This window comes from Eulemur rufifrons, chromosome 16 (genome assembly GCF_041146395.1).
Source record: "Eulemur rufifrons isolate Redbay chromosome 16, OSU_ERuf_1, whole genome shotgun sequence".
Classification (NCBI taxonomy): Eukaryota; Metazoa; Chordata; class Mammalia; order Primates; family Lemuridae; genus Eulemur; species Eulemur rufifrons.
Genome location: NC_090998.1, coordinates 94,118,702 through 94,145,543, shown reverse-complemented (window position 1 = coordinate 94,145,543; position 26,842 = coordinate 94,118,702). Strand labels below are relative to the sequence as shown.

Below are 26,842 nucleotides of genomic sequence, written 5' to 3'. Positions count from 1 at the left end.
CCCTTGCGCAGCTCCACATCCTCCCAGCCCTGTTGCCTCGCCAGCTACCGAGAAGCCGTGGGGCTCTGTGCTCACATTGCCAGGCATGCAATCTGTCTCTCCAGCCAACTGGCAGCACCTTGGGAATGGAGCCTGTCTTATTTTCCTCTCTACCCCTGCTCCTTTCATGGTGTCTAGCACTGAGTTGGCACTGAATCTGTTATCTTGGGGGTTTTTTAAAGACTTTCATTGTTTAGAAATACTGACACACTCAGTTCTCATAAAATCGTTTCACATAACACTGAACTTCAAAGCTCTGGTCTCCAAGCAGGAAGAGAGCCAATTTTGGAAAGGGAGGCTAGAGAAAACCTCAGAAATCTATTGAGGAGAGTAAGAGCCAGAAGACCTTTTGGAGGCATAGAAACGCCACTGCCCCCATCGGGATGAATAATAGCTGCATTATCATTCCCTACCTTGGGCAAACAGGCCATTGTAAATGCTTATTTTATGACTCAGTCTTTCATAAATTATGCAGTAAGATTCTCTTAACTTGGCTTTTCTCTGGCCTTCCAGATGCAGTATTAATTTGGCAGCGATGTTAAGTAGATGTATTCTCTTCGTGCTAGTAAGTCAGTTAGAAGAGTTTTATCTCTAATCAGCAGCAAAAGCAGAGATGACTTCATAAATGACAGGGAACATAAGAAGAGAGAAGGGATGACAGGACCATTCTTCACCAAATCCCCACTCACCAGGCCATGAAGGAGGGTAAACTTCAAAACACATATTGTCAAGAAATTCCAAACGTTTCCAAAGTTTCCTAGGTGCCTACTTACTATGTGCCACAGACGGTGCAATCTGAAGGTGTACAAGACACCCCCGTCCCCTCAGGACTCACAGCCCAGCCACCAGTAACTAGTAAACAATGTGCTAGCTGACACAATTAATTTTGCCAGGACAGAGAGAAGAGTCAAAAAAGACGACTAAGAGGAGGTGCTGTTTGATCTGAGACTTGGAGACAGCACAGGAGCAAAGCAGGGGACCCCAGCGAGGGCAGAAACCAGGAGGCTGCGGGGGGATGAGGGCGGCGTGCACCTCACAGAACAGGAGCCCTGGGTCAGACATCTGGATGTCAGTCCTGGTCCTGTGACCTTGGGGACTCTGCTTACTGTATTAGGGTCCCAAGACAGCACCTGCCACACAGGTTGTTTCAAGTCTGAAATAAGACACGCAAGGCACTGAGAACGTGCCTGGCACAGAGAGGATGTGCGCCTGACATGGGGACACGTGTGTGTGTGTGTGTGTGTGTGCACGTGCGCGAGCACAGCCCACTCGAAGAGCAGCGATGAGCCCGTGCGGCCAGAGTAACAACGAGTGGCAGAGAATAGCCCAAGATGAGGCAGGAGGGTGGGAGAAGGCCTGAGAAGGAAGGGGGTGGCCTCCTCTCCCAGGCTGAGGGGACAGAACTCTCCTCTGAGCGCCAAGGAGGAGCCTAACAAAGGATTTTCAGCACAGCTGAGACAAGCAGACTGGTGTTCTAATAAACTCACCCACGGAAGATGGGCAGGAAGAGGCAAGCTGGACACTAGCTGGCCAGATGGCAGACTCCCGGCACGGTCCAGGCCAGAGATGGGGGAGTCTGAACTTGAAGAGGGGCAGCTGGAATAGATGGAAACGCAGGAAACACTGGTGTTCTGCAGTGGCCCGGGGAGCACAAAACAGACATGTTGCTAAAACCAGAATACTAACAACTAAGAGGACAACAGGCCAATTAAAAGGTTCTTAAGCTTTTATGCCTTTGTCTTTCTTCCTGGAGAATTACAAGGCTTCCATTTTTTAAATTTATCACATTTGCTTTTTTTTTTTTTTTTTTTTAAGGCTAGTCAAGTGAAGCAGTGGGAGCGCAGAAGGAACAAAGGAATCTGTAACTGGTTGTGATCAATTAGTTGTAAACACCACTGCACTCGCACCAGCCTGTCCCATTTACTTACAGTTATTAGTCCATGGGGGAGAAACCATGCTGAACAAATGCATCCCATCTCTGTCCCTTCTCTCAAACACAAAAGAAAAATACAACTTGAGTCCTGACCCTAAAGGAAAACTCACGCTATGTCTAACGAGGGCACAGGAGCACGGCGCAACCACCTCGCCTCAACGTGCTTCTGATCTCGGTAAATGGCGCATAGAAGCTCCTTAGAGAAAGTCACAAGAACCTTCAGAGAAATGGGGCTGTTTTGTTGGGGGGTCATAAAAGAGGAAGCCTATGCTATATGATTCGCACAGACTTGCAGGGCTCTGCTCACATGGCCTAGTCTGGCACACTCCACGCAGGTAAGATAAGCAAATCCTAGGTGAAACCTTCACTGGTCCCCAGTAGAAAGTGATCTGTCATCCAGGGGACCCCAGGGCACTTGACCAGGTGCTCTCAGAGAGCAGAGAAGCTAGGCTGGCCACACATTAGAAGCCCACCTGGAGCGGAGATCCTGCTCACATGACAGGCTGGCCCAGCCAACACATGTCCTTGGGTAGAAGTCTGGGCAGGCCAGTCACCTATGCTGAGCAGATGCTCTGCTGGCAGCTAGGGCTCTCTATGATCCAAAAAGGCTGTCACTTGTAAAATACTATTTGGTGCACACATGTTCCAAAGGTGGGTCCATGAGAAAGGAAAACAGGAGCTTTTGAAGGGGTTCTGGGTGGTTGAAATTTCTTAGGGATAGGCAATGAGGATGAGGCAGAGTCACATTTTAGATACACAATCTGCACTAAGAGGGAAAAAGCCAATGCCATTAGGTGGAAGCAGAATGTATTCCTTCTCCCGAAGCTACATACCAGTCCCCGTAAAGACGAACTCGGCCTGCCCAACTAATCCCGTATGGAGACACAAAGCCACTGTGTGGCTGATGGTGGACAGAGTGCTCTGAAGTAAGGAACTGAGATGCGACTTCCCTGTCCACTGAGGTTAGAAGCCTGGCGTGAACAGGGGAAGGCTGCTGGACCCAGGTGCCCCCGCTCACCCGAGTGGCAGCGACTGTGCATTAAGTACACTGCAGGACACAGATTATAACCAAAGAATGCTGCTGAACCGTGTCACTTATAAATAGGTTGTGAAGAACATTTTAACATAATTTGCTTTCCAGGCACAAAGAACCCTGTCAATCAACTCTACAACACGATAGAGGAAAGAATCTCTGTTGACAGCTTTCCGGCAAAGGAAGAAAAACAGATTTTATAGTGAGCTAATCTGTCTTTCAGAAAAAAACAGAAGCTAAAACCAGACTCACGTTTTCATTTATTCATTCAACAACTTACTGTGAGCCAGGAGCCATCCTTGACACAGTGACCTCAAGTTATACCCTGGATCAGACAAACATCTGCCGGGATTTAAAGCCTGACTGCCGCGTAGGCCCTCTGTGACCTACATCAACTCTCTGGCCTTCATTTTTTCATGTGAAAAATGGGTACAACACTTCCTTCATGAGGTCACTGTGTACGTGGGCACCCCATCAGCCTTGAGGCACAGGCTACTCCGGGACCTTGACACCCCCAGGCCCGGCCTGCTGAGTCTCACCGGGAGCCCCAGACACCCACCTTCACTGCTCCCTGCCCACCCTGCAGCACGACAAATGTGGAAACCCTCTTACACGTCATATGTGCAAGACAAACGTCATTGCGGAAAAATTAGCACAGAAGATTGACAGCAGAAACAAAGATGGCCCATAAGGTAAAAAAAAAAAAAAAAGGAAACTTGATCAAGTATTAAAAATAGCCATATCTTTCAAAGCAATAATTTTACATCCAGTAATTATCCCAAGAAAATAACCAGAGAAGCGAGCAAAGATGTGAGCACCAAGATATTTAAGGCAGCGCCTGGTGGGGAAAACTTGGAAGGAACAAATATATAATAATAGGGGGTGGCCAAATAAACGTGGGACATACAAATGATGGCACTTTATGCAGTTATTAAACGTCTGCTTGCAGAAGAACGTTCGACCGTGGGAGGGGCCGTGACGAACTGTTAAATGAGAAAAGACCGCTGAAGTGTCTCATAGTCCAGATGAACTTCTCCTGGAAAAATGTTTTTTCATATTACATATTTAATATGTGAGGGCAATTTTTATTTAAAACAATTCACTATAATCATGTGGCAAGTGGGGTATAACATAACTCACATGAACGGAGGGAGCAAAGTCCCCTCCATCTCCATGTCACTTCTAGCACCCAGCAGTAAAAGGACAGGGACAGATTCCAACGGCAGAGCCTAGGGCGTGGGGTGATCTGCTCCAGCAATTAAGTGAGAGGAGCTGGGCCTCCCAGAGAGGAAAAGTCCACCAGAGTGGGTGTGGCAAGAGATCAGACCCCAGGGAGAAAAAGGTGCCTGTAGGAAGTTCCTGGTGGCAGAGGAGCAGGTGGCTCACACCTGTAATCCCAGCACTTTGGGAAGCCCAGGCGAGAGGATCGCTTGAGCCCAGGAGTCCCAGGCTCCTGGTAGCAAAGGGAATTTTGTGTTTTTTTGGAACACAGATGTTTAATGGTCAATTTTAAGTTATTACATAACTACCATGTCATCCCCCTGAGACCCAAAACTTTAGTAACACCTACTACACACACCAATGCCTTATATTAAGGAAAAACACAGGCATCACCCTTTTTTGTAGCATAAAAAATGTGTTAACCCAGCGAGGTGCGCGTGGAAGAGAGGGCAGAGAGCAACCCCAGCATCACGACCCGGCGTCCTCACTGGCTGCAGACACGCGGAGCTCCCCTCCACGTCCAGCCGCCTGCCCAACACCAGCACCCCAAGCTTTAATGCTCCAAACCAAATTCTCTCTCTTTTCCCCCAAATCTCAGTAACAGCACCACTATCTCCAGATGCTCAGCCACAGCCCTGCCGGCCACTCTGGATGGTCCCCCTTCCCTTCTCCCTCACTCCCAGCCCATCAGCAAGTCCTCCCTAGAGCTTTCACGTACACGCCACCAAACTCCACGCTTCTCACCACCTCTACCACCACACCTTCCCCTGACCACGCATGCTCCTCCTGTCTTCCTCCAGGTAAGCCAGAGGGGCCACCCTGAAGGCCCACATCAGATCATGCCACGTCCTGCGAACGCCTTCCATCGGCCTCCCGCCACCTACCATGTGAAATCTGACCTCCTGCCACGGCCCTCAGTGGCCTGCAGGGGCCATCCCTGAACCCCCTCCAGTCTCGCAGCCTCCGTGCTCCCCCTCCCTTCCTGCAGCCACAGTGGCCCTCATGGCGAAGTGCTGCCCTCATCCTAAGCTGTCCCCACATGACCCTCCCGAGAGGGCTCTGTCCCCACATGGTCACAAGGCTGACTCCTTCTCAAGTTTCAGGTCTAAGCTGTGGTGTCCCTCCGTCAGAACGACCACCCTAATCCCCGCCCCCCCCCCCCCCCCCCGCAAGCAGCCCCTCCTCCACCCCACGCCAGCCCTGCGCCAGAGCCACGAGCCAGAGGGGCTGCTGGGCACCCACAGCACAGCCCAGCCGGGACACGCGCTAAGTGGGAAACACACTCCAGACTTCAGAGACTTAGTACAAAAACAGTGAGGATAAGAAATCTCAATTTTTATATTGACTGTACATTGCATTTATAAAGTGTTATGGCTATTTTTTATATATTGGATTAATAAAATATAGTACTAAAATTAATTTCACTTGTTTCTTCATACTTCCTTCGTATGGCTGAAAGGACACTTTAAATCACACGCTGGTGTGTTGCCAGGTTCGGGCGTGTGGGGGCACCCGTCAGTCCTGGTCACCGCCGAGCTCCCATTCCCTGTGACGGCACCTGGCGCAGGGCAGGCTCTTAGGCCAGGAGTGCTGTGCGCTGATTAAATTAAAACAAGAGTTCAGGGAAGAGCAGGAGAGCAGAGCCAGAAGTGACCATGAGGAGAAAACTAAATAGCTTTGCTCACATTTATTAAGTGCTGCCCACGTGCCAGGCGCCATTCTAAGAGCCTCACTTACATGAATTCATTTCATCCTCACCGTAAGCGGTGAGGCCAGGATCACACCACGCTGCTGGCCACAGTCCACATCCTGACCAGCGTGGACACCAGCACGGACACCACCGCAGGCAGGCCACTGCGTGTCCTCCCACACACCCAAGACGTCACCCAGGGCCCGGGGCCCTCCAGAGCGTGCCCACCCTTCCCAGGTGATCGTAGATGGCAGGCAGCGTACGATAATACCAACCACACAAAGAACAGAAACCCAAATTAGGTGGTGATATATACAGGTGGTGATTTCTCTGCAGCAGTTTTCTGTTTTCCAAATTTTCTATAATAAACATGCATTTTTTTATCTAGTGAAAAAGTTTCTATATCACACTTTTGACCGAGTCAGATTGGTAACCCTGCAGGTTATCGGGAGTCTCTGAGCTTTGGTGTAGTCCTGGCTTCTGGTTTCTTCAAAGAGACGCTATCGAAAGCCCACTACCTTGTACCTCACTCTGCCTCCCAGATGTGGACTTCTCCAAACAAGACAATAAAATGCTCTGAATTCAAATTACTGTCACCTCCCGAAACCCTAATGCAGCAGGACACACATGGCTCCTGACAGCCAGGGTTGCCCACATTTGTCTGAACGATCCTGGCACTGATTTCCTGTAACCCCCACCCCAGGGTGGGGGTTTTCCAGACAGGGATCCTGAGGTCACTGGCCTAGGGAGTCCCCTGGCAGATAGGCCACTCTCACATGTGCCCAGGCTCACACATCTCTGAGCCCAGGGTCCCCATTCAGGTGTAAGCAGGGCCCCTTCCTTTGCCGTCCAGAGCCTTCGAGCCAGCCCGAGCCCCCACTTCATCTACCAAGCCCACCCTGACCACCTCATCTTCTTTCTCGGCTCATCCACAGCCAATGTTGGCCAAAGTGCTCCTGGGACACACAGGACCGCACGCACGCACTCTGTCACCTAACCACGTGGCTAACGCACCTGTGTACTCCTTGAGGACAGGTTCCCCACCTCACTGTGCTGCCCACAGCAAAGAGCCCAGCACGCAACAGGCCCTAATAAAAATCTAATGTCAGGCCAGGTACGGTGGCTCACACCTGTAACCCAGGCACTTTGGGAGGCTGAGGTGGGAGGATCGGGAGGATCACTTGAGGCCAGGAGTTCAAGACCAGCCTCTGCAACATAGTGAGATCCTGACTCTTAAAAAAAAAAAAAAAAAAAAATCTATTATTGTTGATACGGAGGGATTCCTGGGTTAGCTTATATTGGGACTGGATTCTCCTTCAAGTCCTCCAAAAAACTTACCTAATCTTATTGGAAAAGAATAACTTTAGTCAGTGCTTAGTGGGAAGTAAATTTCTTGAAAATGACAGTTTTTGGCTGAGAGAAAGGAAAGACTAAACACAACTCATGGAAGAGTTTACTCTTGAGCTCACCAATTTATCACAAAGCATGGCCCCGTGCCAAGCCCCAGGTCCTGCCCAGAGACCTCCCAAACCAACGCGTGTGGGAAGGAGGCAGAGGGGCCACACACAGCCTGCCGAGGGGGAGGCGCAGAGGACAGCACGGGTGCACGAGGAACTGCCACCCAGAGAGCAGACCGGGGCAGTCGCAGAGGGAGGCCCAGCGCAGGCACTGCACGACACGGAGCGGGACTGGCGGTTCCAGGGCTAACGGGGGCACAAAGTGCAAAGAGCCAAGAGGGGGAGTGACGAGAAGTGCTAGAGAGGTTGGCAGGCCACTCAAAGAACTTGGACTTTGTCCCAAGGGTGCAGGGAAAATTTTTAAAGACCTGTAAGCAGGGAAATGACACCATCTGCAGGACGAAAGCCAATCGCGTCACTGTTCTGCAGAGCCCTGCCCCAGGCTCTGGCCTCACCCACCTGTCTAGCCGCAGCTCTCACAGGTGTGTGCCTGCCCACGGCACACAGCACACCCCACGGGCTCTGGCCGATCCTCTCCACTCGCCCCAACCCACCAGCAGGTCTCCCCTCTGTGCAAGGGCCTTCACCCCATGTTCCATCCTCCCACCACCCCAAACAAGCCTCACCCATGGAGATCCAGGGGTTCCTCCCCTGCCTGCGCCTCTCCATCCATAAGGCTGGAATTCTGCGTTCGTCCCGTCTCTCAGCACAGTCAGCTCCTGCAGGGCAGCGAGCACGACGGATAAACGTGCTTTTGTATCCTCAGTGCCCAGCACCAGGTAGATGCTTAAGAAATGTTTCCCAAATAAATGACTGAACAAATCAATGAGTAAATGACTGAATTTAGTGAGTGAAAGCGTGAATCGATTAATTAGACTAAGAAATGGCTGCAATCCTGTTAAAACTGCCACCAACCTTTGAGGAATCTAGAAAAACCTCAGTGAATCAAACACAGGGGAAGCAGGACGGCACACTCCTAGCGAGACAGCCTCCGAAGGTCCAGAGAAATTACCGTGCCCTGGGCACTCCAGCTCGAAAACACTGACACGGACAAACCACAGGGCAAAGAGCAATCGCGGCGGCAGCCGCTATCCAGCTGCACAGGACCAGCAGGGAACTGCACAGCCGAGCAAGACAACAGCAGTGCACAAGTGACAGATGACACGCCTCCACTTAGCACCAAGGCCTCACGCTGGGCTTGTGCCAAGGAAATACAGAAGGTGTTCAAAGAGTTATGCTTCAAGGATGTTCCTCACAGGTTAGTCATTACAACAAATAAAAAACAAAACTGGAAACAACTTAAATGCCCAAATAATAGCAGAATGGCTTAAGGAATGTTTCATCTATGAGCAAATGGAAGAAATGACTGTATTTTAACGAATATTACAAAACCATTAACAATCATGTTTTCAAAGAAAATTAGCCTCCTGGGAAAAGATATCATTTAAAATAAGTAAAAACAAACAGATACATAATTAGCTACACTGCTTGATCCCAAGTCTACATGAGAAGGAAAACACACACACACACACACACACACACACATGCCTCCCAAAAAGAGACCAAGAAGATACTCTCTTTCAACATCCTGGGGCAACCAGGCTGGCAGTTTACAATTGGTTTTTACCTCTTTTCCTGACCCTGGTTGTGGGAGGTGGCACAGCACAGCAGGAAGGCCGTGCCCAGGGGCCTCGGACACTCCTGAGCCTGAGCCCTGGCTCTGTGACATCAAAATCTGTAACCCCGGGCATATTTCGTAACCCCTTTGAGCCTCAGTTTCCTCATCTGTCAAACAGGAGTAACAACATGTCTACCTCAGAGGGCCATTGTGAGCAATGATCAGGAAGATGCACTTCAAGGACTTCACCCCACACCTGGCCCACAGTAAGCATTAAAAATATTAGATGCTATCATTTTTCTTATTATTACTTACAGTAGATGCTAAATTTTAAACATTGAACATTTGGAATTTTAAATTAAAGAATAGCAGAGATTAGCAAATTTCAATATTCCACAAGAAGATACGGCTCGTGTTCCTGCCACACGAGCAGCTGGTGGAAGAGGACAAGGCGTCTGTGCAAAGGCTACAGAAAGGCAGCAGCCAGCAGCAGCCTTCCGCTCCCCAGCGAGGCTCCTCAAAGCACTGGGGCCCCATGCCCGGGCTCTGCCTCCTGCCTCTGGACACAGAGACTCAGAGGTCCAAACCACGCCACCTTCCTAGATACTCTAGTGTTTTTAGACCTCATTTCTTATCTGTGGGGTGCCCTCTCCTTGTTGGAACACTCTGCCCCAGTCCTGGATCAAGAAGGTTGGCTCAACCTACAGTGCCCAACACGGACAGGACACCTTCTCTGCAGCTACTCGGGCCCACGTGGGCCCACCCACTCCCACCCTGCAGCCAAAACCCCAGTAGAATTCACTACTTGTTCATCTCTGTTTCCACAGAACTTCACACATGTACTCAAGAGGCCTAACCCCTCCTGGCTCTGCTGTAATTATCTGCAACAGATCTGTTTCTCCATTAAAGCAGAAGCCTTTGGATCCCCGGTGCCCAGCCTGCTAGGAGCTCACTATATCTTTTAATTGAATGACATAATCAGAAATAATTTTCACTATTAATAAAAGCATTCTTCTTCCACCCCAGGAAAATGGAAGAGCCAACAAAAAGTTAAAATGAAAATAAGATTTCTCTCTCTCTCTCAAGAAAAGTCAGCTACACTGGCCAAAGCAAATTTAAAATCTCATTGAAAATAACTGTAAATTAAATGCTGCACACTAAAGATCAAAAAATGACTTTGCTAAATAGATCTTATACTTTAATATTTGGTTTAGGTAATGGGGATAGAATTTTCAAGCATAGAAGGCCCAAGCCTAGAAAAGTTTTAATGACTTCTGATAGAACTGGCACACATAAGGAAATTCATGTCTTACTAATTCAATACACACTTTATTGAGGAAATAACCATGAATAAATGGACGAAAAGAGTGTACTTTAGTGAAGTATTTAATGGTCTGATCTAGAAGGTCATTAAAGTAAAGGAACAAGCAAATGAAAGCCAGTGACCTGCATACAGAAGGACCTCGGGCTCCCTGGGAGGTGGACAGAGGGTCCATGGCCAAGGTGGCCTCATGGATCACCACACCAACGCTCCGGACACCACAGAGCCGTTGGTGACGGGAGACAGCACACGTGCTGGGAAGACAAACTGCAAAACGGTGAGGGCCAAAGAAATGTGAAATGGCTCGGAAAGAACCAAAGCGAGAAAAGACAAATGCTAAGATTAAGTCAAAACGGGCAGATTTAAGTTTGCAATGAGTAGGAAACATTTTCATGTAAACTGAATGGTAGTTCTTAAAATTTGACAAGAATGATAATAAAACAAGGATCAATAAAGGCACCCCAAAGTTTGAGTTACCTAGCTGCATCTTTCACTAAAATCCATTTTCCAATTCCTCAATCAACTTCGCTGAACACCCCTTTCAAACTGCCCCCGCTGAGCCAGACCAAAGCCACTCGGGGCCACCAGACAGGCAGCAAGCAGGGTTCTGAGCAGGGTTCCAAGCAGCGCCAGGCTGGCTGGTCAGGCCCAGCGGGAAGAGTGGCTGAAGAGGCTCTGGGGCCAAGCACCCCACAAAGTGACAAACGCACGGGGAGCCACAGAGCCTGCACACTGCAGGTGCCAGCCCCACATCCGGACCACTGCGATCCTTGGGATTCATGAATGTTCCCAAGTCTATTCACCGCCACAGGCCAGCCCCAAACGGCCTGTTGTACTTGGTCTGCTGTGCCCACGGGCCATAAGAGAAGCAAGCTGTGGAGCCGGGGAGCAAGTGGCCAGGGAGGAGGCAGCGGCAGGGAGCAGAAGCTGCCGCCACCAGCCCCAGAAATGGCACAGCTACAGTTCAGAGTGCAGCTAACTCACTTGCTGCAGGATTTCAAAGTGTCACCCACATTGTCACTTCCAGCCGGACAGCAGGATTACTGGATTATCACATAGGTACAGAAGCCCGATTAACCTCCCCAAAGCACAGTTCTCATCATTCCGCCTCCCCACCCCAAAAACCTTCCATGGCTCCCAACTACCCACAGAACAAAGCCCATGTGTCTTCAACCATCTGCACCAATTCCTCGATTTTACTGTTAAGGAAACTAAGGGAAAGACAGGGTTAAGAAGCTAGAATGTCTGAAGCTGACAGAGGCAGGACGCAAGCCAGGATCCCAGCACCTCCTCTCCATCTCCAGTGGTCTTTTCACAGCACCACGGCTGCCTCAAAGCCAAAGGCTTAGCCTGGCAGACCAGACCTTCCAAGACCTGGCCCCAGGTGCATTTCTGGCTTTTCCTACCACTGCTTTCTTCACAGAACTATCACTCCTGCGGTGCAAGAGACGGCATGCCAGCTCCCTCTGACACACTGGCTTTCAGTGCCGGCTCAACTAGCTGGGTGACTCTGAGCCAGTGACTGGGCTTCTGTAAGTCTCTAGGAATCGCGTGGATACTGCACATAACGTGCTTAGCATGTAGTGCGATAAGCTGTCGTTGGAGCTGCGGCTGCTTCCGTCCTCACTGCTCATACCCTGCCCTCCCTGCCTCTTCCCCCAACGCTGCTTAAGCCAGTCCCTCGGCCTGGGCCGGCCTTGTCCCACCCCAGCTACTGAAATCACACCCAGGAGGCAAGACACACCCACAGGCGCCAGCCCCCAGGGGCCTATACAGCGCACCCAAGTGCACGGCACCGTCCAGCACAGGGCTGGCGCTCAGCGAGCACCTACCAATGTCTGACGGGCAAATGGAGAGATGTGGAAAGCTGGCTTTCTGTCACCGGTACCCCTCTGTTGGGTCTGCCGACCACAGAGTCTGCCCCGACACCTCCTCACCACTCCATCCAACAGGCCTTCCCCACCAGGAACAGGCACTGAAGCCTTCTGCACAGCCTGGGTCACTGGCCGGCACCTGGGCCTGGGCCTCGGCCTGGCCAGAGCAAGCTCGTCGAATGTCTGATGTCCAGTGTCCCCTCACCCACAGGAACCTGCGGCCAGTCTGCCAACCTGCAGGGTGCTTGGTAACAAGCCTGTCCTGGACCCCAGTGACTGGACCCTGACATGTAGCCTGGACCATGCCAACCACGCTCCCTTGAGGCCAAGAGCCACTGAGGCTGGCTGTAGGCCGCAACATGGCCTGCGGACACCAGCAGCCCAGCCCCCGGCTGCAGACTAAGGATAAAAGCCTGTCTTCCTTAAGGGCTGGCCCTTGGGAACACAGGACAACCTGGGAGCTCCAAAGGGACCAGCTGTGGGGTGTACACGTGGGAAAACAGGGCAATGAGCAAGCAAGCAGCCGGCCCAGCTGTGCCCAGTCATCTGGACATGACACAGAGCAAGTTAAACTCACCTAATTGGTGCAAGAATCCATCTGACAAACAGCTTTGAGCACACTCAATATGCCAGACCTTACACAAATGACATTAACCAGGACAAAATATAAAGAAAAAAGGGCGGAAACCTCAAAGAAAGATGGAGTGGGTCATACCTCAAACTACAAACCAACGTGTTCAGAGCATCAGGAACACTGAGCTGCCCAGGGTGCAGGTCCCTACGCCTGGTTTCTGACGCAGTACACTTCCTCTTTCCTTACATCATAAACCTCTTAAACAGCTAGTATACGGTAGAGAGGACAACAAAAAAGAAGGATGTTATCAGTATCTTATAAAAGATCTTTTCTTCCAAAGAAATCATTTGATTCCAAAGGGTTTAGCATTCGGCAGGGAGAAAGACTGTGAGTATGTGGCCATGGCCCGCACGCTCTCCACCCAGTGCAGACACCTTTGCTCCCAGCTGTCAGAGCACCGTCCACACCCCTGAAGTGGGGGTCCAGGGACAGAGGAGGGTCCCTGCTCACACACACAGGACCTTGGCAGCCCTGAGAGAAGGGGCTGGCTATACCTCTCCTGTCCTTCAGATGCCTCTGAAGACTAGTTGTTTCTATTAACACCTGAAAAGAGTAATTGGGTAGTGTCTCACATCGATGACGATGACGATGACCCTGGATAGCATAAAAACAAGCGAACAAGCAATTTTCCAAACTCTCCCAAAACACTGGCTAACTCTATCCACCTAAGTCTCAAGTTCCATGCAAGACACAGCTTGACAGAGCAGCCCGCGCACAAACTCTACGTCAGATAGATGTGGATTCAGTTCCAACTAAGCCATTTCTACCCAAGGGCCACAAAGACCACCACCTACCTCTGATGATTCCCAGGGCTCACTGAACTAAGACGGGCGCCAGCTCAGCACCCACAGGTGCTCCAGAAATGTGCACCTGCTAAGGCCAGTCCTGTGAAGCTTGGTCTCCTGCCAAGCACGAAGGGAAGAGCGTCCACCAGCTAGACCACACTGTTTCCCTTCGTAACGCTGTGCTGCTAACAGATTAATCTGAGCTGCTTTTACTATCCTGGGTGTCAGGCTACAAACTCTAAGCACCTTACCTGTGCCCTCGGTATTCACGAGGACAAAAAGACAGATTTGATGTATCATATTTTCCAGAGGCAATTGAATCCTTAATTGAGGAGTGTATGACTGTAGGGCACGCCTGGAGGGGGGCACCCCAAAGGGTCGCAGGAAGACCTATCTCTTCATTTGACTATAAGAATAAGTCCTCAATTATGTAATTACAGTTATACAAAAAAACTTCTCCCCATGACTAAACATCTGCCAATTCTTTTGCATTAAGAGTATCTGAGGCCGGGCGCGGTGGCTCACGCCTGTAATCCTAGCACTCTGGGAGGCCGAGGTGGGCGGATCGTTTGAGCTCAGGAGTTCGAGACCAGCCTGAGCAAGAGCGAGACCCCATCTCTACTAAAAAATAGAAAGAAATTATATGGACAGCTAAAAATATATATAGAAAAAAATTAGCCGGGCATGGTGGTGCATGCCTGTAGTCCCAGCTACTCGGGAGGCTGAGACAGGAGGATCGCTTGAGCCCAGGAGTTTGAGGTTGCTGTGAGCTAGGCTGACGCCACGGCACTCACTCTAGCCTGGGCAACAGAGTGAGACTCTGTCTCAAAAAAAAAAAAAAAAAAAGAGTATCTGAGGTGGGACTTACACAGCATCATGAATGCAGTATATGCCAGTACAAAATGGTTTACTGTATGTTATTTGAATTTCACCTCAATTTTTAAAAAAAGAATATTTTACTTGAAAATCTGATGATTTTTATGCCATTTTAACACTTGTGAATAAAATAAAGGATGATTATGCATATGTAGTAAATATCACCTGCTCTTAGACTCTCCGATTTATTTTTCAAGTGAGAAAAAGGGCACATAATACTAATATGCTTCCATCTGTACTTTTTAAAAAATGCAGCAGAGTGAGAACTATATTAACATACATCTAATATATTTTCTTGAATATAAAGAGGATACTCCGAAAGAAGTCGAGACAGCAGGGCTCCTACTGGACCAGAGGGAGATTGAGTTGTCAGTGTGTAAGCCTCTAGGGACCATTTTAATTTTGTAACTTTGTATAATGCAGCTTTTTCAATTTAGAAAAAACTAGTAAATAAAAAATGAAAATAAGTATTACCAGTTCCCACACTCTAAGCGGTAAGCCCTGGAGTATTTCCACCCTCCTCCAGAACATCGACGAACATTTCTGTCAGTACAGCCGATGCTACGTGTTTTGAATACTGGTAAACACGTCTAAATTTTGATTAAGTATATAAATTAAATGTTGACTTAGGCAGATATACAATTTTAATAACAATGTTAAATTAAGATCATTTTCAAAACATTATATAGCCATTAAAAATGATGGTTAGGAAGATTACAGCAGCATGGGAAAGGCTGACGACGTAATATTAACTGGAAGAAAAGGGCAACAAATGGCATCTATACCTTCCCGTCCTCTGTGAAAATCAGGGTGGGGAAGGACATGCGGGAAAAAGTCGGTGGTACCGCCGCAGCTGGCACGGGCGAGCGCATGAGTGCAGGGGACCTCGAGAACCAGTCCCTGCAGTGGTCTCGCCACACCTCCAAAGCAACCTGGAGGCAGAAGCCACCCAGTCTGTGGTATTTCCTACAGCAGCTCAAGCAGATTAATACACTAATCTATTTTTTTTAGAATATCTTATCCTAGAACACCTATATTCTAAGTATTTTAAGCAAACCTGACTTTTCCGCTTTATAACCAATTTGAACACAGTCTGGGATTTCCACAGAAAGCCTCCCTAGTTGGTATTATTTCATGAGCTGGCTAAGAACCAGAACCAAAGCCTCACCCGTCAACACTTCACCCCACACAATAAACTCAGGACAAAGGTGATATGCTTCACCTCCCTACACAAAACCCACTATTTTCTTTATTCCTGGCAACCGATTTAAAGTTTAACTTCCTGTGATATATCCAGTTGTGATGGCAACTGGATTATTTCTCATCTTCCATCCCTTGCATTTCCATTCAATAGAAATTTCTTCCTGTTTCTTATTTTAATCATCTACAATTTAATCCCATGCCAAATTTCTAAAAGAGGATTTTTCATGTCCTATGAAAGCAAGCAAAGCAGAGCACAATACAAAGAACCTTGTATTAAACGTGAGGATTGCTGCTACCTGCTGGCTTCTAATCTTAGGCAGGTCCTCTTCCATTTTGAGCCTCAGTTTCCTCACCTGCAAAATGGGGATCCTGGGGATCCTGCCACCCCAATTATCACATAAAATAAATGCCAAACAAAGGAGATAACCTGTCTATGTGGTGAATCACATTTATTGATTTGCATATGATGAACCATCCTTGCATCCCTGGGATGAAACCCACTTGGTCATGGTGGATTATTTCTTTGGTGTGTTGTGAATTTGGTTTGTTAGTATTTTCTTGAGGATTTTTGTACCTATATTCATAAGGGATATTGCCCTGTAGTTTTCTTTTTTGTTGTGTCCTTTCCTGACATTGGTATCAAGGTGATATTGGCTTCATAGAACGAGTTAGGGAGGACTCCCTCCTTCTCAATGCTATGGAATAATTTCTGTAGGATAGGCACCAGTTTTTCTGTGTAGGTCTGGTAGAATTTGGCTGTGAATCCACCTGGTCTGGGGCTTTTTGTTGTTGGGAGAATTTTTATTACTACTTCAATCTTGCTGCTCGTTATTGGTCTGTTCAGAGTTTCTATTTCTTCCTGAGTGAGTCTTAGGAGGTTATGTGTTTCCAGGAATTTATATACTTCCTCTACATTTTCTAGTTTATGTGCATAGAGATTTTCATAGCATTCACAAATGATATTTTGTATATCTGTGTAATCAGCTGTAATATCTTTTTCATTTCTGATTGAGCTTATTTAGGTCTTTTCTATTTCTAGTTAATCTAGCTAGAGGTCTATCGATTTTGTTTATCTTTCAAAGAATCAACTTTTTGTTTTATTGATCCTTTGTATTGTTTGGGTGTTTTGTTTGTTTGTTTTGGTTTTTTGGTTTTCATTTCATTTAGTTCTACTCTGAGTTTTGTTATTTCTTTTCTTTTTCTGGCTTTGGGTTTGGTTTGCTCCTCCTTTCCTAGTGCCTTGAAATGTGACATTAGATTGTTAATTTGTGATCTTTCTGTCTTTTTGACGGAGGCATTTAAGGCTATGAATTTTCCCCTTAGTACTGCTTTTGCTATGTCGCACAGATTTGATAACTTGTGTCCCCTTTGTCGTTCACTTCAAAGAACCTTCTGACTGCCATCTTAATTTTATCATTGACCCAAGGATTGTTCAGCAGTAGATTATTTAATTTCCATGACTTTGTGTAGATTTGCTTCTCTCGGAATTTATTTCCAGTTTTATTGCACTATGGTCTGAGAAGTACATGGCATGGTTTTGATTTTTTTGAATTTGCTGAGACATGTTTTATGGCCTAAGATATGATCAATCTTGGAGAATGTCCCATGTGCTGATGAGGAGAATGTATACTCAGCAGTTTGGGGGTAGAATGTTCTGTAGATGTCTGTTAGGTCCATTTGGCTCTAGCGTCTCATTTAAGTCCAGTGTTTCTTTATTGATTTTCTGCTTTGATGATCTGCCCAGCTCTGTCAGTGGAGTGTTGAAGTCCCTGGCAATTTACAATGCTACTGTTTCTCTCTTTGCTTAGATCTATTAGGATTTGCTTTATGAACCTGGAAGCTACCTTGTTAGGTGCATATATATTTAGGATTGTTATGTTTTCTTGCTGAATTACTCCCTTTACCATTTTATAATGATCATCTTTGTCTTTTTTTTTCCAATGTTGATTTTTTTTTTCCAGACAGAGTCTCACTCTGTCACCCCCACTAGAGTGCAGTTGCATCATCATAACTCACTGCGACCTCAAACTCCTAGGCTCAAGCGATCCTCCTGCCTCAGCCTCCTGAGTAGCTGGGACTACAGGTGCACACCACCACACTTGGCTTGTTTTTTTATTTATTGTAGAGATGGGGTCTCGCTCTTGCTCAGGCTACTTTAAAATCCTGACCTTAAGTGATCCTCCTGCCTTGGCCTCCCAGAATGCTAGGATTACAGGCATGAGCCACTGTGTCCAGCCACCATTATTGATTTAAAGTCTATTTCATCTGATATGAGCATGGCTAAAGCTGCCCTCCTTTGGTTTCCACTTTCATGGAATATGGTTTTTTTTTCCCTTCATCTTGAGTCTGTGTGAGTCCTTGTGAGTTAGATGTGTTTCCTGCAGATAGCAGATATTTGGGTTGTATTTGGGTTGTATTTTTTCATCCATTCAGCCAGTTGAAATCTTTTAGGGGCATTCAGATCATTCACACTAAGTGTTAGTATTGCTATTTGGGATGCTGTTCTGTTCATCATGTTGAGTGATATCTTATTGTTTTGTTTTCCCTTTTGTGCTATTGTTTTATTAGAGCTGTGAGCTTTAACTTTTGGGTATTTTTACACTGGTGGGTATCTGTTGTGTTCTCCATGTAAAATGCAGTCCTGAGTATTTCCTGTAGGGCAGGTCTAGTAGTGCTAGCAAGTTTTAATTATTTGCTTTTAATATTACATATTAAAAATTGTCATTCAATAGAAATAAGTTATCTGAAAGAACAATGAAAGGTTTCCTATTAAACTGAAGGTTTACTCTACTATAGATAGTAAATGAAATTCTTAACTTTTACCAGATCATATTCAATTTGGTTACTTTCAGCTAAGTGATAGTACATGTAGTTCAAATACCATATCCAGCAGCGAAAATGTCACCAAAACAAAAGGCTACTGGCAATGCAATAAAAGTCAAGAGCCAATGTGTTTATCTGAGGTTCTCACACTTCTTTCCTAAAGCCCAACAGACTGTACTGCAAATAAAATAACCACCAAGAGCAATTTCTGCTAGGGACCTCTGAAGGCTTGGTAAGAACCAATTAGGAGGCATTAAATAAGAGGCAGAAAGAAGGCACATACTGTAATAAATACAGCATGTGTAAACAGTGGCAATTTTGGTTTGTTGGTTTTATTATTTTTACATTTCTCTAACTTTCAATAACGTTCCCCTTAACGATGAAGACAGAAACCCTAGAGAAAGTGATGCAGAGAAAAGAAATGGGCACAGCTCTTGTCCTAAGTGGGAACACCTGGGCAAAAACCTGCCGGGCATTAGGCAAAGTTCCGGAGGGTAGGCAAAGCATCTGTGAGGCCGGGGAAACCCACACGACAGAAGACACGAACTAAGAGCCATGGAGTTTGAAAACCCTGTTTCCAGTTAAAGGAGGTATGATTTTATTGTTGTTGAGCTGTCATTTGGATATTGGATTAGATTTAATTGCTTATTAAATACTTTTTAGAAACAAAATAAAACTAGAGAGGACCATGTATGCCCCAGAGAAAGGAGAGGAAAGTCCAACTAAAGAGTTGGTCAACGACATCAAATGACAGTGCCTACCAGATGACGCTCACTGTGCAAGGCCCTGAAGACAGCGCCGGGCTTGAGGAAGACAAAGGCTCTGGAGAAAAATAAAGCAGAACAAGGGCACAAGGGGAACAAGGTGTGCTGAGGGCAGAAATGCTGCTGCCTCACACAGCACAGTCCGGAGACCCTGACGAACAGGTGCAACATCCGAGCAGAGATCTGGGGAAGTGATTCGGGCGGAAACCCAGGGCAGCAGGAAGGACGTGTAGCGGCCCTGGGGCAGGGGCATGCAGCTGTGTTCTGGGGGAGGAGGAGGAAGTGAGGCCTGGAGGAAAGGGGCCGAGTGTGGTGGGCCTCCAAGGCTATCACCAGACCTGTGGCCAGCCTCCCCCAGGTGACATGGAGCCACGGGATGGCTCTGAGAAGCACTTGATGTACATTTCATTTTTACAAGATCATGGTCTGCTGTGGACGATTCTGGGCATGAGGGGACTTGTGGGGGCCAACGGGGAGGCCATTGCCGCTATCAGGCGAGACGGCGGTGGCTGGGGCCAGGGCACAGGGTGGAGGTGCTGAGCATATGAAGTCAGCGAGATTTGGTGACAGATTAGAGGTGGGGTGTACAGAGGCTGGACAGAGGGTGTTGCCATGTACAGAGATGGGGGAGGAGGCTCTGCAGAAGAAAGCAGGGGCTCGTGAATCAAACTCAGGCGACTTTCTTTAACCTAGAAAATGCCTTTAAACATAGATGAACTTTTAAAAGACACTGAGAGGAGAGAAGACAATTGCTTTACCTGTGTTCCCCTGGAATTACCAGAAGCAAGGCAACAAGAGAAAACCAAAATGGCGGGAAATCCAGGAGAAATAGGAGGAAGGTACAGTTAGAGAGTGAGAGGACTACATGCCAAGAAAATCAGGCCCACGAGACCCAGCAGCCCGTCACTGCCAGAGGAGCAAACTGTGACAAGGGCGGCACTGCTCGCAGTCAGACCGCACGGCGGGGGAGGCTGGGAGCAGGACTAGGATCCCCACTGCTGGCCCCATGCTCTTGTGCCCCATCACACCACCTCCTGCCCCGCACAGACGGTTAGAATCAGCAAACACACTGTTCCCCCTGCAAGGTGAGGCTAAGCCAACCCTCATCCAGGAAAGGAGGTGCAGTGACCATGGGGAAAGGCCCTCCCATAGTGCTGCCACACGGTCACATTGCTCACTCTGCAGATGCACGCTGCACACCAACTGTGTGCCGGTCCCATCCACTGCACGAGGGCGACAGCAACCTGCAAGCCAGCAGTCCTGCCCTGCCCTGGTGCCCTTGCGGACCGGCTCCATGTGCTGAGCTGCTGGGGAGGAACCTCAGACACCCGCCCAGGCAATCTCATAAACTTATCAGCCCTCTTTTCAAACCTTCTTTGTTTCACTTAAAAGTGAAACCACATGAGCTGAGACAAAGCCGGCCTTCAAAGGCACCCTGCCTGTGACTCCTGACAGCCCTAGTGGAGCTGCCACTTACACTCTAAGTTCCAGAATCTGCTGGCACTGGGCAACTGTCCTCAGTGCTGATCTAAGGAAAGTTCACCTCTAGCTGAGCTGGCACTGGCAGGCTCAGGCTGAAGAACAAATGCTGTCAACACCTGATTAGACACAGGATATAAACGGGCCTAACTAAGGCACTGGGTCAAAATTACAAAGCAGCTGGAGAGGGTAGGAAGGGCAGGCAGCTCAGCTGAGGGGCAGGGGAGGGTGAAGAGGCCCATTACATTCTCAGGGGCCCTCAAGGAGCCGAGTGTGGCTTGGGCACTGAAGCACGGAAGAGGTCCTGGAAGCGGAGCTATGCAAAATGACCAAGACTAAGCATGAATTTATTTCCTCTGCCCTGGAGTCTTTGCATTTGGTAGCTCCAAGTGGGGCTGCTTTCCTTGCAAAAGCCTTTCCCTGATGAGATTCCAGGGCAAGAATGCGTTAGCTACGGATTTCATCTTTGTCCCTCACGCTGTCATTCTCTTCTGAGACTGCCCTCACCTGTCAATACACACAGAGAACACCCACTGGCACACTGAGTACACACACCCCCACCCTAATGCAGATGAACCTGCTGTCATAATGCGCACCGGCTGCAAGGCCAGCGTCTGGCCACTAGAGGGCGACACTACCAACGGCCTGGGCTGTGGGACCGCGCACTCCAGGACACAGCTCTCCCTGGCCATCCGCATGCCCACACAGTCCTCCCTTCCTGGACCTGAAGCCGAGTTCTCCAATGAGACCCACGAAAGAGAAAACGGCCCCTCCTTCCTCAGGCCTCTGCAGAGCACTGAGAATGCCCACCGCCTACACCAGCCAGAAATGTGTGACCTGGAGGCTGGGAGCCCAGTCCAGGGTGGCCCGTCCCCAGCCCGCTCTGCCACCATGGCAGGGCTGGAGGGCTCCCCATCCACTTAGCCTCAGACGCAACCTCCTCAGCTGGAAACCAGCCATGAGGCTATTAATCGGGGACGGATAGGTGGGGCTTGGGGGCTTGGGGGGTTTTCTTGGTGATAACATAATGTATAAAGCACTGTCCAGCACAGAGTAAGGGCCCCAAAATGGCAGTAATTATGCAATTATTTGGATACACCCCTTTCCCTGGCTTTCTGTTTCATGAGGACATGACTTTGTCTCCCCAGTAAAATGACACATCTTGGGTGTGTTCTGGTTTCTGTGTCCATCAGCTGTTCCCCTATCCCTGCAGCCCCTAAGCTCTAAACTATGGGGGTCCTGTCCCTCTTCTTCTCCCCAGTCTACCCAATTGATGTCCAGTCAGGCCCCAGACCCTCCCTGCCCACCCTATGGCACCCATGAACTGACCCGACCACCTCCACCCCACCCAGCCCAAGCCCAGACCCTTGGCTCCCACCCTCCCCTGCCCTTCCCCCACCTCCACCCCCCAAGTGGCTGCCCAAGGACTCTACCTAGCCCGAGGCCACAGGCAACAGCCTGCTCAGAAGTCTTCAGCGGCTCTTTCTTACACAGAACAGCAACCACCTTCCACCGCTCCACGCCAAGCTTGACTTCCCCAGCCCCTCCACTACCAGGCCAGACCCCCGACACTCGCTCCAAATCCTGGAGCACATGAAGCTCTACCCCAGCAGGACCCTTGCACTCTGGCCCCTCTCCCTAGAATGTTCTTCCCCCCTCATCATATGCCTGCCTTTGTGCAGATCTCACCCGAAAAGTCCCCCATTCCAAAGGATCTTGCTGACCACCCACTCTAAAGCAGCCCCCAGCCTCTCTCCCTCAGCACCGTTTTATTCCCCATAGACGCTACAACCTTGTCGTGGATTCAGGAGTACTGAGGGAGTGTGTCCGCCTGTCCGCCTCCTCACCCGAGAACGTCAGCTCCCTCAAGGGCCTGGCTCCCTGCTTCTCCCCGGCGCCTACAACCACAGCAGGTGCTCAACAGATACTGGTTGAACGAATGAGCTTTACATAAATTATCTACTACCTTCACAAGGACCCTGCAAGGTAGGCCTAACTGCCCCTTTACAGCTGATGAGACAGGCGGCTGAGTCACTGGATGAGAGTTGGTCACACAGTGAGTGAGGGCACAGCCAGAAACCAGCCTGAGGACTAACTCCCAGGCGGCACCTGCCTCGTCCTGTCACCAAGGGCCGGGCCCTGCAGGGCTGCCCTCCAGCTGCGGACACCGAGGGGCCATCTCCTCACAGCGTTGCTTCCAGAGCATCCAGCTCCATACTTTTGGTTATGCCCTCGTCTCCCCAACCACCACTCAAGAAAACCTCTCCTCGCCCCCTCCATCTATCTAAGAATGCTCTCGATCCTAAAGCCCAGACTCGATGCTCACTCGGGAGAACTGGAACGTGACTGTGTGCCTGGCCGTGCTCCTTGAAGGAAGGGTAATGGCTTTTGTTCTGTGCCTTGAAAGCTCTTAAGCACTGGAGCTGAGCATCACACACAGTGTGCCCTCAGAGGCCCCACCGCTGTGTGGCAGGCACTCAGCCGTCCTCAGGAAACTGCATGTTTTGCATACGACAAATCATACTACTGCTCACCAGCCACACGTGATAAACATGAGTGTCATTATCTCAGGCTTCAAAGCAGGCAGTCTTTGTGTGAGTAAATATTGAGCCAATGCTAAGAGTAGAATGAGCTGTTAAGTTCTATTTGCTACTTTCATCCCCAGGCTCATAACAGAGCGTAAGCTAAACAAAGAAAAACAAGCAGTCCGCCGGACGGAATGATATTCAGCAGGTAGAATCATTTCTGTGGGCGCTTCTCACATCAGTGATTTGCTCCTCCAACATTGGCAAATATTTGCCACTTATGTCTTCTCTGTAATGTGAAGACAGTATATTCTGCTGTCTTCGGAAGCTATCTTAACTGCCTTATAAAAATGGGCAATTTACTGGCTATCTTTTCTCTTGCCACTAAATACAAATCCTGTAATTGTTTAACTTTGAAAGCTCTGGTTTTAGCTTTTTGGTTTTAGATTTGATATTTAAATAGAATTCTAAAGAAAGAAAAAAAACCCATAATCCCATCAACCTAACAAAAGAATTTGATTTTTACATGCTAACCTTTTAAGCTATCCATACATGCTCACATTTTTCCACAAGTCTCGAGAGCTTTGCTATTAAGTATGATTTTAATTTCTGAGTTGTTTCAGTGACAAAGTCCACAGACTCCAGATGGGCCTGACCTCAACAGGATTCTACCAGGCAGCCTTCTAGTCCCCCGCCCTCTCCTTGCCACCTGCCCACTGTGGGAAACCACGGGACACAGCCAGGAAAACAGATCTATAAACCACTTTGACTTGTCAACGACAACAAAAGTGACCATTTTGTCAATATTATACTAATAAATATCAAGGTAGTGTATAAATAGGTCAATACAAATGAATATAACAACAATAAAAATAACTAACATTTTTAAGTGTTTATAATGTGCTAGGCACTCTCACAAGCATTTTGTATGTTCTATCTCATTTAACCTGCAAAATTAGTGCTGCTTTCACCATGCCTATCACACGAACAAGAACACACGCACAGGATCGTTACCAAGCTCGCTCAAGGTCATAGAGCAAGTGATCACGGGAGCCAGCTCTCCACACAGGCAGCCCGACTCTAGAACCTGCTGTCACAGGCGCAGTGTGACTTTGCATCCCTGCACTACCTTGGAGGCACCCGGATCCAGCAGGAAGGTGTACTGGCATGCTAGAAAAGGAAGTGGCTAAGATGTGTGCTTAAACCACCAGACAATACTCCTTTAAGCAAGAGCCACCTTTATTTCCTATCCTGGTGGATGAGACTTTCACCCACCCAGTTCTCAAGCCAAAACCATCTTCCTCTCTGCCCTCCCTCCCCACCTGTATCCAGGGATGCTCTATGAAGCTATCATTGCAGGAGGAGGTTCAGGTGCCGGAAGAAAAGTTCTCAAGTTGTTTGTAATAACAGAAAATTAGGAATAACCTACATGCCCATCGGCAGGGGGCTGGGGAAGGCAATTGTGGGGCACCCACAGAACGGCACCCTGCAGAGCGCTGGAGAGACTAAGGCAGTTCTCTACACGCTCTTATGGAAAATATATAGTTCAGCTTAAAAGGGTAGGGTGGAGAACAGTTACCACTCCTGCGCAGAAAGAAAATATACTGTATAAATGCACAGACTCCAAAGTATCTCTCTACAAATTACTTCTTAATTACCAAAGGAAAAAGAGTGACATTTCAGTGGAAAGAACAAGCAGATACCACCTTAACCAAGTGATCACAGTCAACAGTACCAATATTAGGACAAACCAATATCATGTGTCTCCCGCTATGGTGACCAAGAATACAAATCTCTCCAGTGATTTCCTGTCAAAAATTATTAACCCAAATCTCGTTATGAGGAAACATCAGAAAAATGCAAACCAAGGGACATTCTATGAAATGACTGGCTTGTGCTTTCAAAAATGTCAAGATTAAAAAAAAAGAGAGAGAGAGAGAGAGGCTGAGTCACTGTTCCAGGTTAATGGACGTGACAGATGCACGGCGACTGAATAGGATGCATGGTCCCCTGTGGATTCTGGACTAGGAAAAAATAAATAGAACATTACTAGAACAATTGGCAAAATATGAATATGGGCTGTGGATTATAATAATATCAGGTATTAAAATAGTATGTATCAATTTTAAATTTCCTGATTTTGACAACTGTACCGTAGTAATATTAAAAGAATGTCTTTGCTTTTAGGAAATATAGAGGGAAGATTTTAGGAGCAAAGGGATGTGATATGTCCAACTGACTCTCAAATAGTTCACAAAAAAATATATACACAAACACACACACACACACACACACACACACGCAATGGTAATGGGGCAAATGTAAATAACTGGTGAATCTGGGCAAAGAGCACATGGGAGTTGCTTGTACTATTCTTGCAACTTTTCTGTAAGTCTGAAATAAAATGTTTAAAGCAACATGTGCATAGGCCACCTCTGGAAGGAGAAACTTGGAACAGTGAAAAGGGTGGGAGTGTGGAGGCAGGGATGGGGAAAGGGACTGTCTTCCCTGAACACCCAGTTGTGCTTTGTAATGTTGTAACATATGCAAGTGTTACTGATTCAAAAAATAAACGGAACAGTGAAGAAGAAACAATCCACCCTGAGAACTTTACTCAGAACTACAGCTGTGTCCTGCTGGCTGGGAGAGCGTTCCAGAGCCGCCCTTGCCCTCCTCAGGCACAGGGCTTCAGCCACGCCCTTTGAACCCCTGCTTCCCCCAGAAACCCTCCCCATCCTCTGCACAAAGGCTCCTGCTGGGCTCCCTGTGGCCCATCCACGTGCCTCCCTCGCCACCTCCTGGCCAAGCCGGGCGTTGCACCTCCGGCTCTCCAGCCCTCGGAGCACCACCTGGCCAGGCCACAACTGTTTACGCCTTGTCCCCCCAGCCATGCGTGATCTCATGTCCAAGGCTACATCCTGATCCTCCTGAGAGCTCCAGCATCTAGCAAACACCTAGCACAGAGTGGCACTCAACAAAGATGAGAAACATAAATGAAAGAACATGGGTTCGAGTGGGAATTCAATGTGAGGGACTTGAAAACAAGTGCATTCCTCAGAGTCTGCTCACGGCGCGTCCACATGGGCACCGCGTGTGCCTGGAAGCAGCCTGCCTGGGAAGCATCGCGCTGGCCCTCTTGCAGTGCCCAAAGCCTGCCACCCTCTGCTGACCCCAGCCCCATGGCAGGAAAGTGCAACGTCAGCAGGTCCAGAGGGTTGTCACCAGCCCCGCACCCCCGTGAGCCACTGTCTCAGGACACTATGAAGAACTAGGACGTCCCCATGGCTGGCCTCAAAGTGCTCACCACGGGCAGCGATAAGAAAGAGTGCAACTGGGGCATCAAGAAAAAAGGACAGAAAATACATTATCAAACTACATTGGAAATACGTTGACAAAACATGCCTAAAGGAAACTATCAGCACAAATTGCTACGTCTTAGTGACTTACTGGTATGAAAATACAAACACATCACCTTTTACAAGGTAAATTACACAGGGAGGCAAGTGCATTATGCAACTACATAATGAATACAGGATCTATTTCAGAAACTCCACAAAACGAGCGCTG

The 26,842-nt window shown here is 48.2% G+C and overlaps 1 protein-coding gene across 3 annotated transcripts in view; it reads right to left on the bottom strand.

The window, feature by feature from the left end:
• The window catches only part of TBC1D22A (TBC1 domain family member 22A), a 335,347-nt gene that overhangs the window by 287,794 nt on the left and 20,711 nt on the right, over nt 1-26,842 (bottom strand). The window lies entirely within an intron of this gene.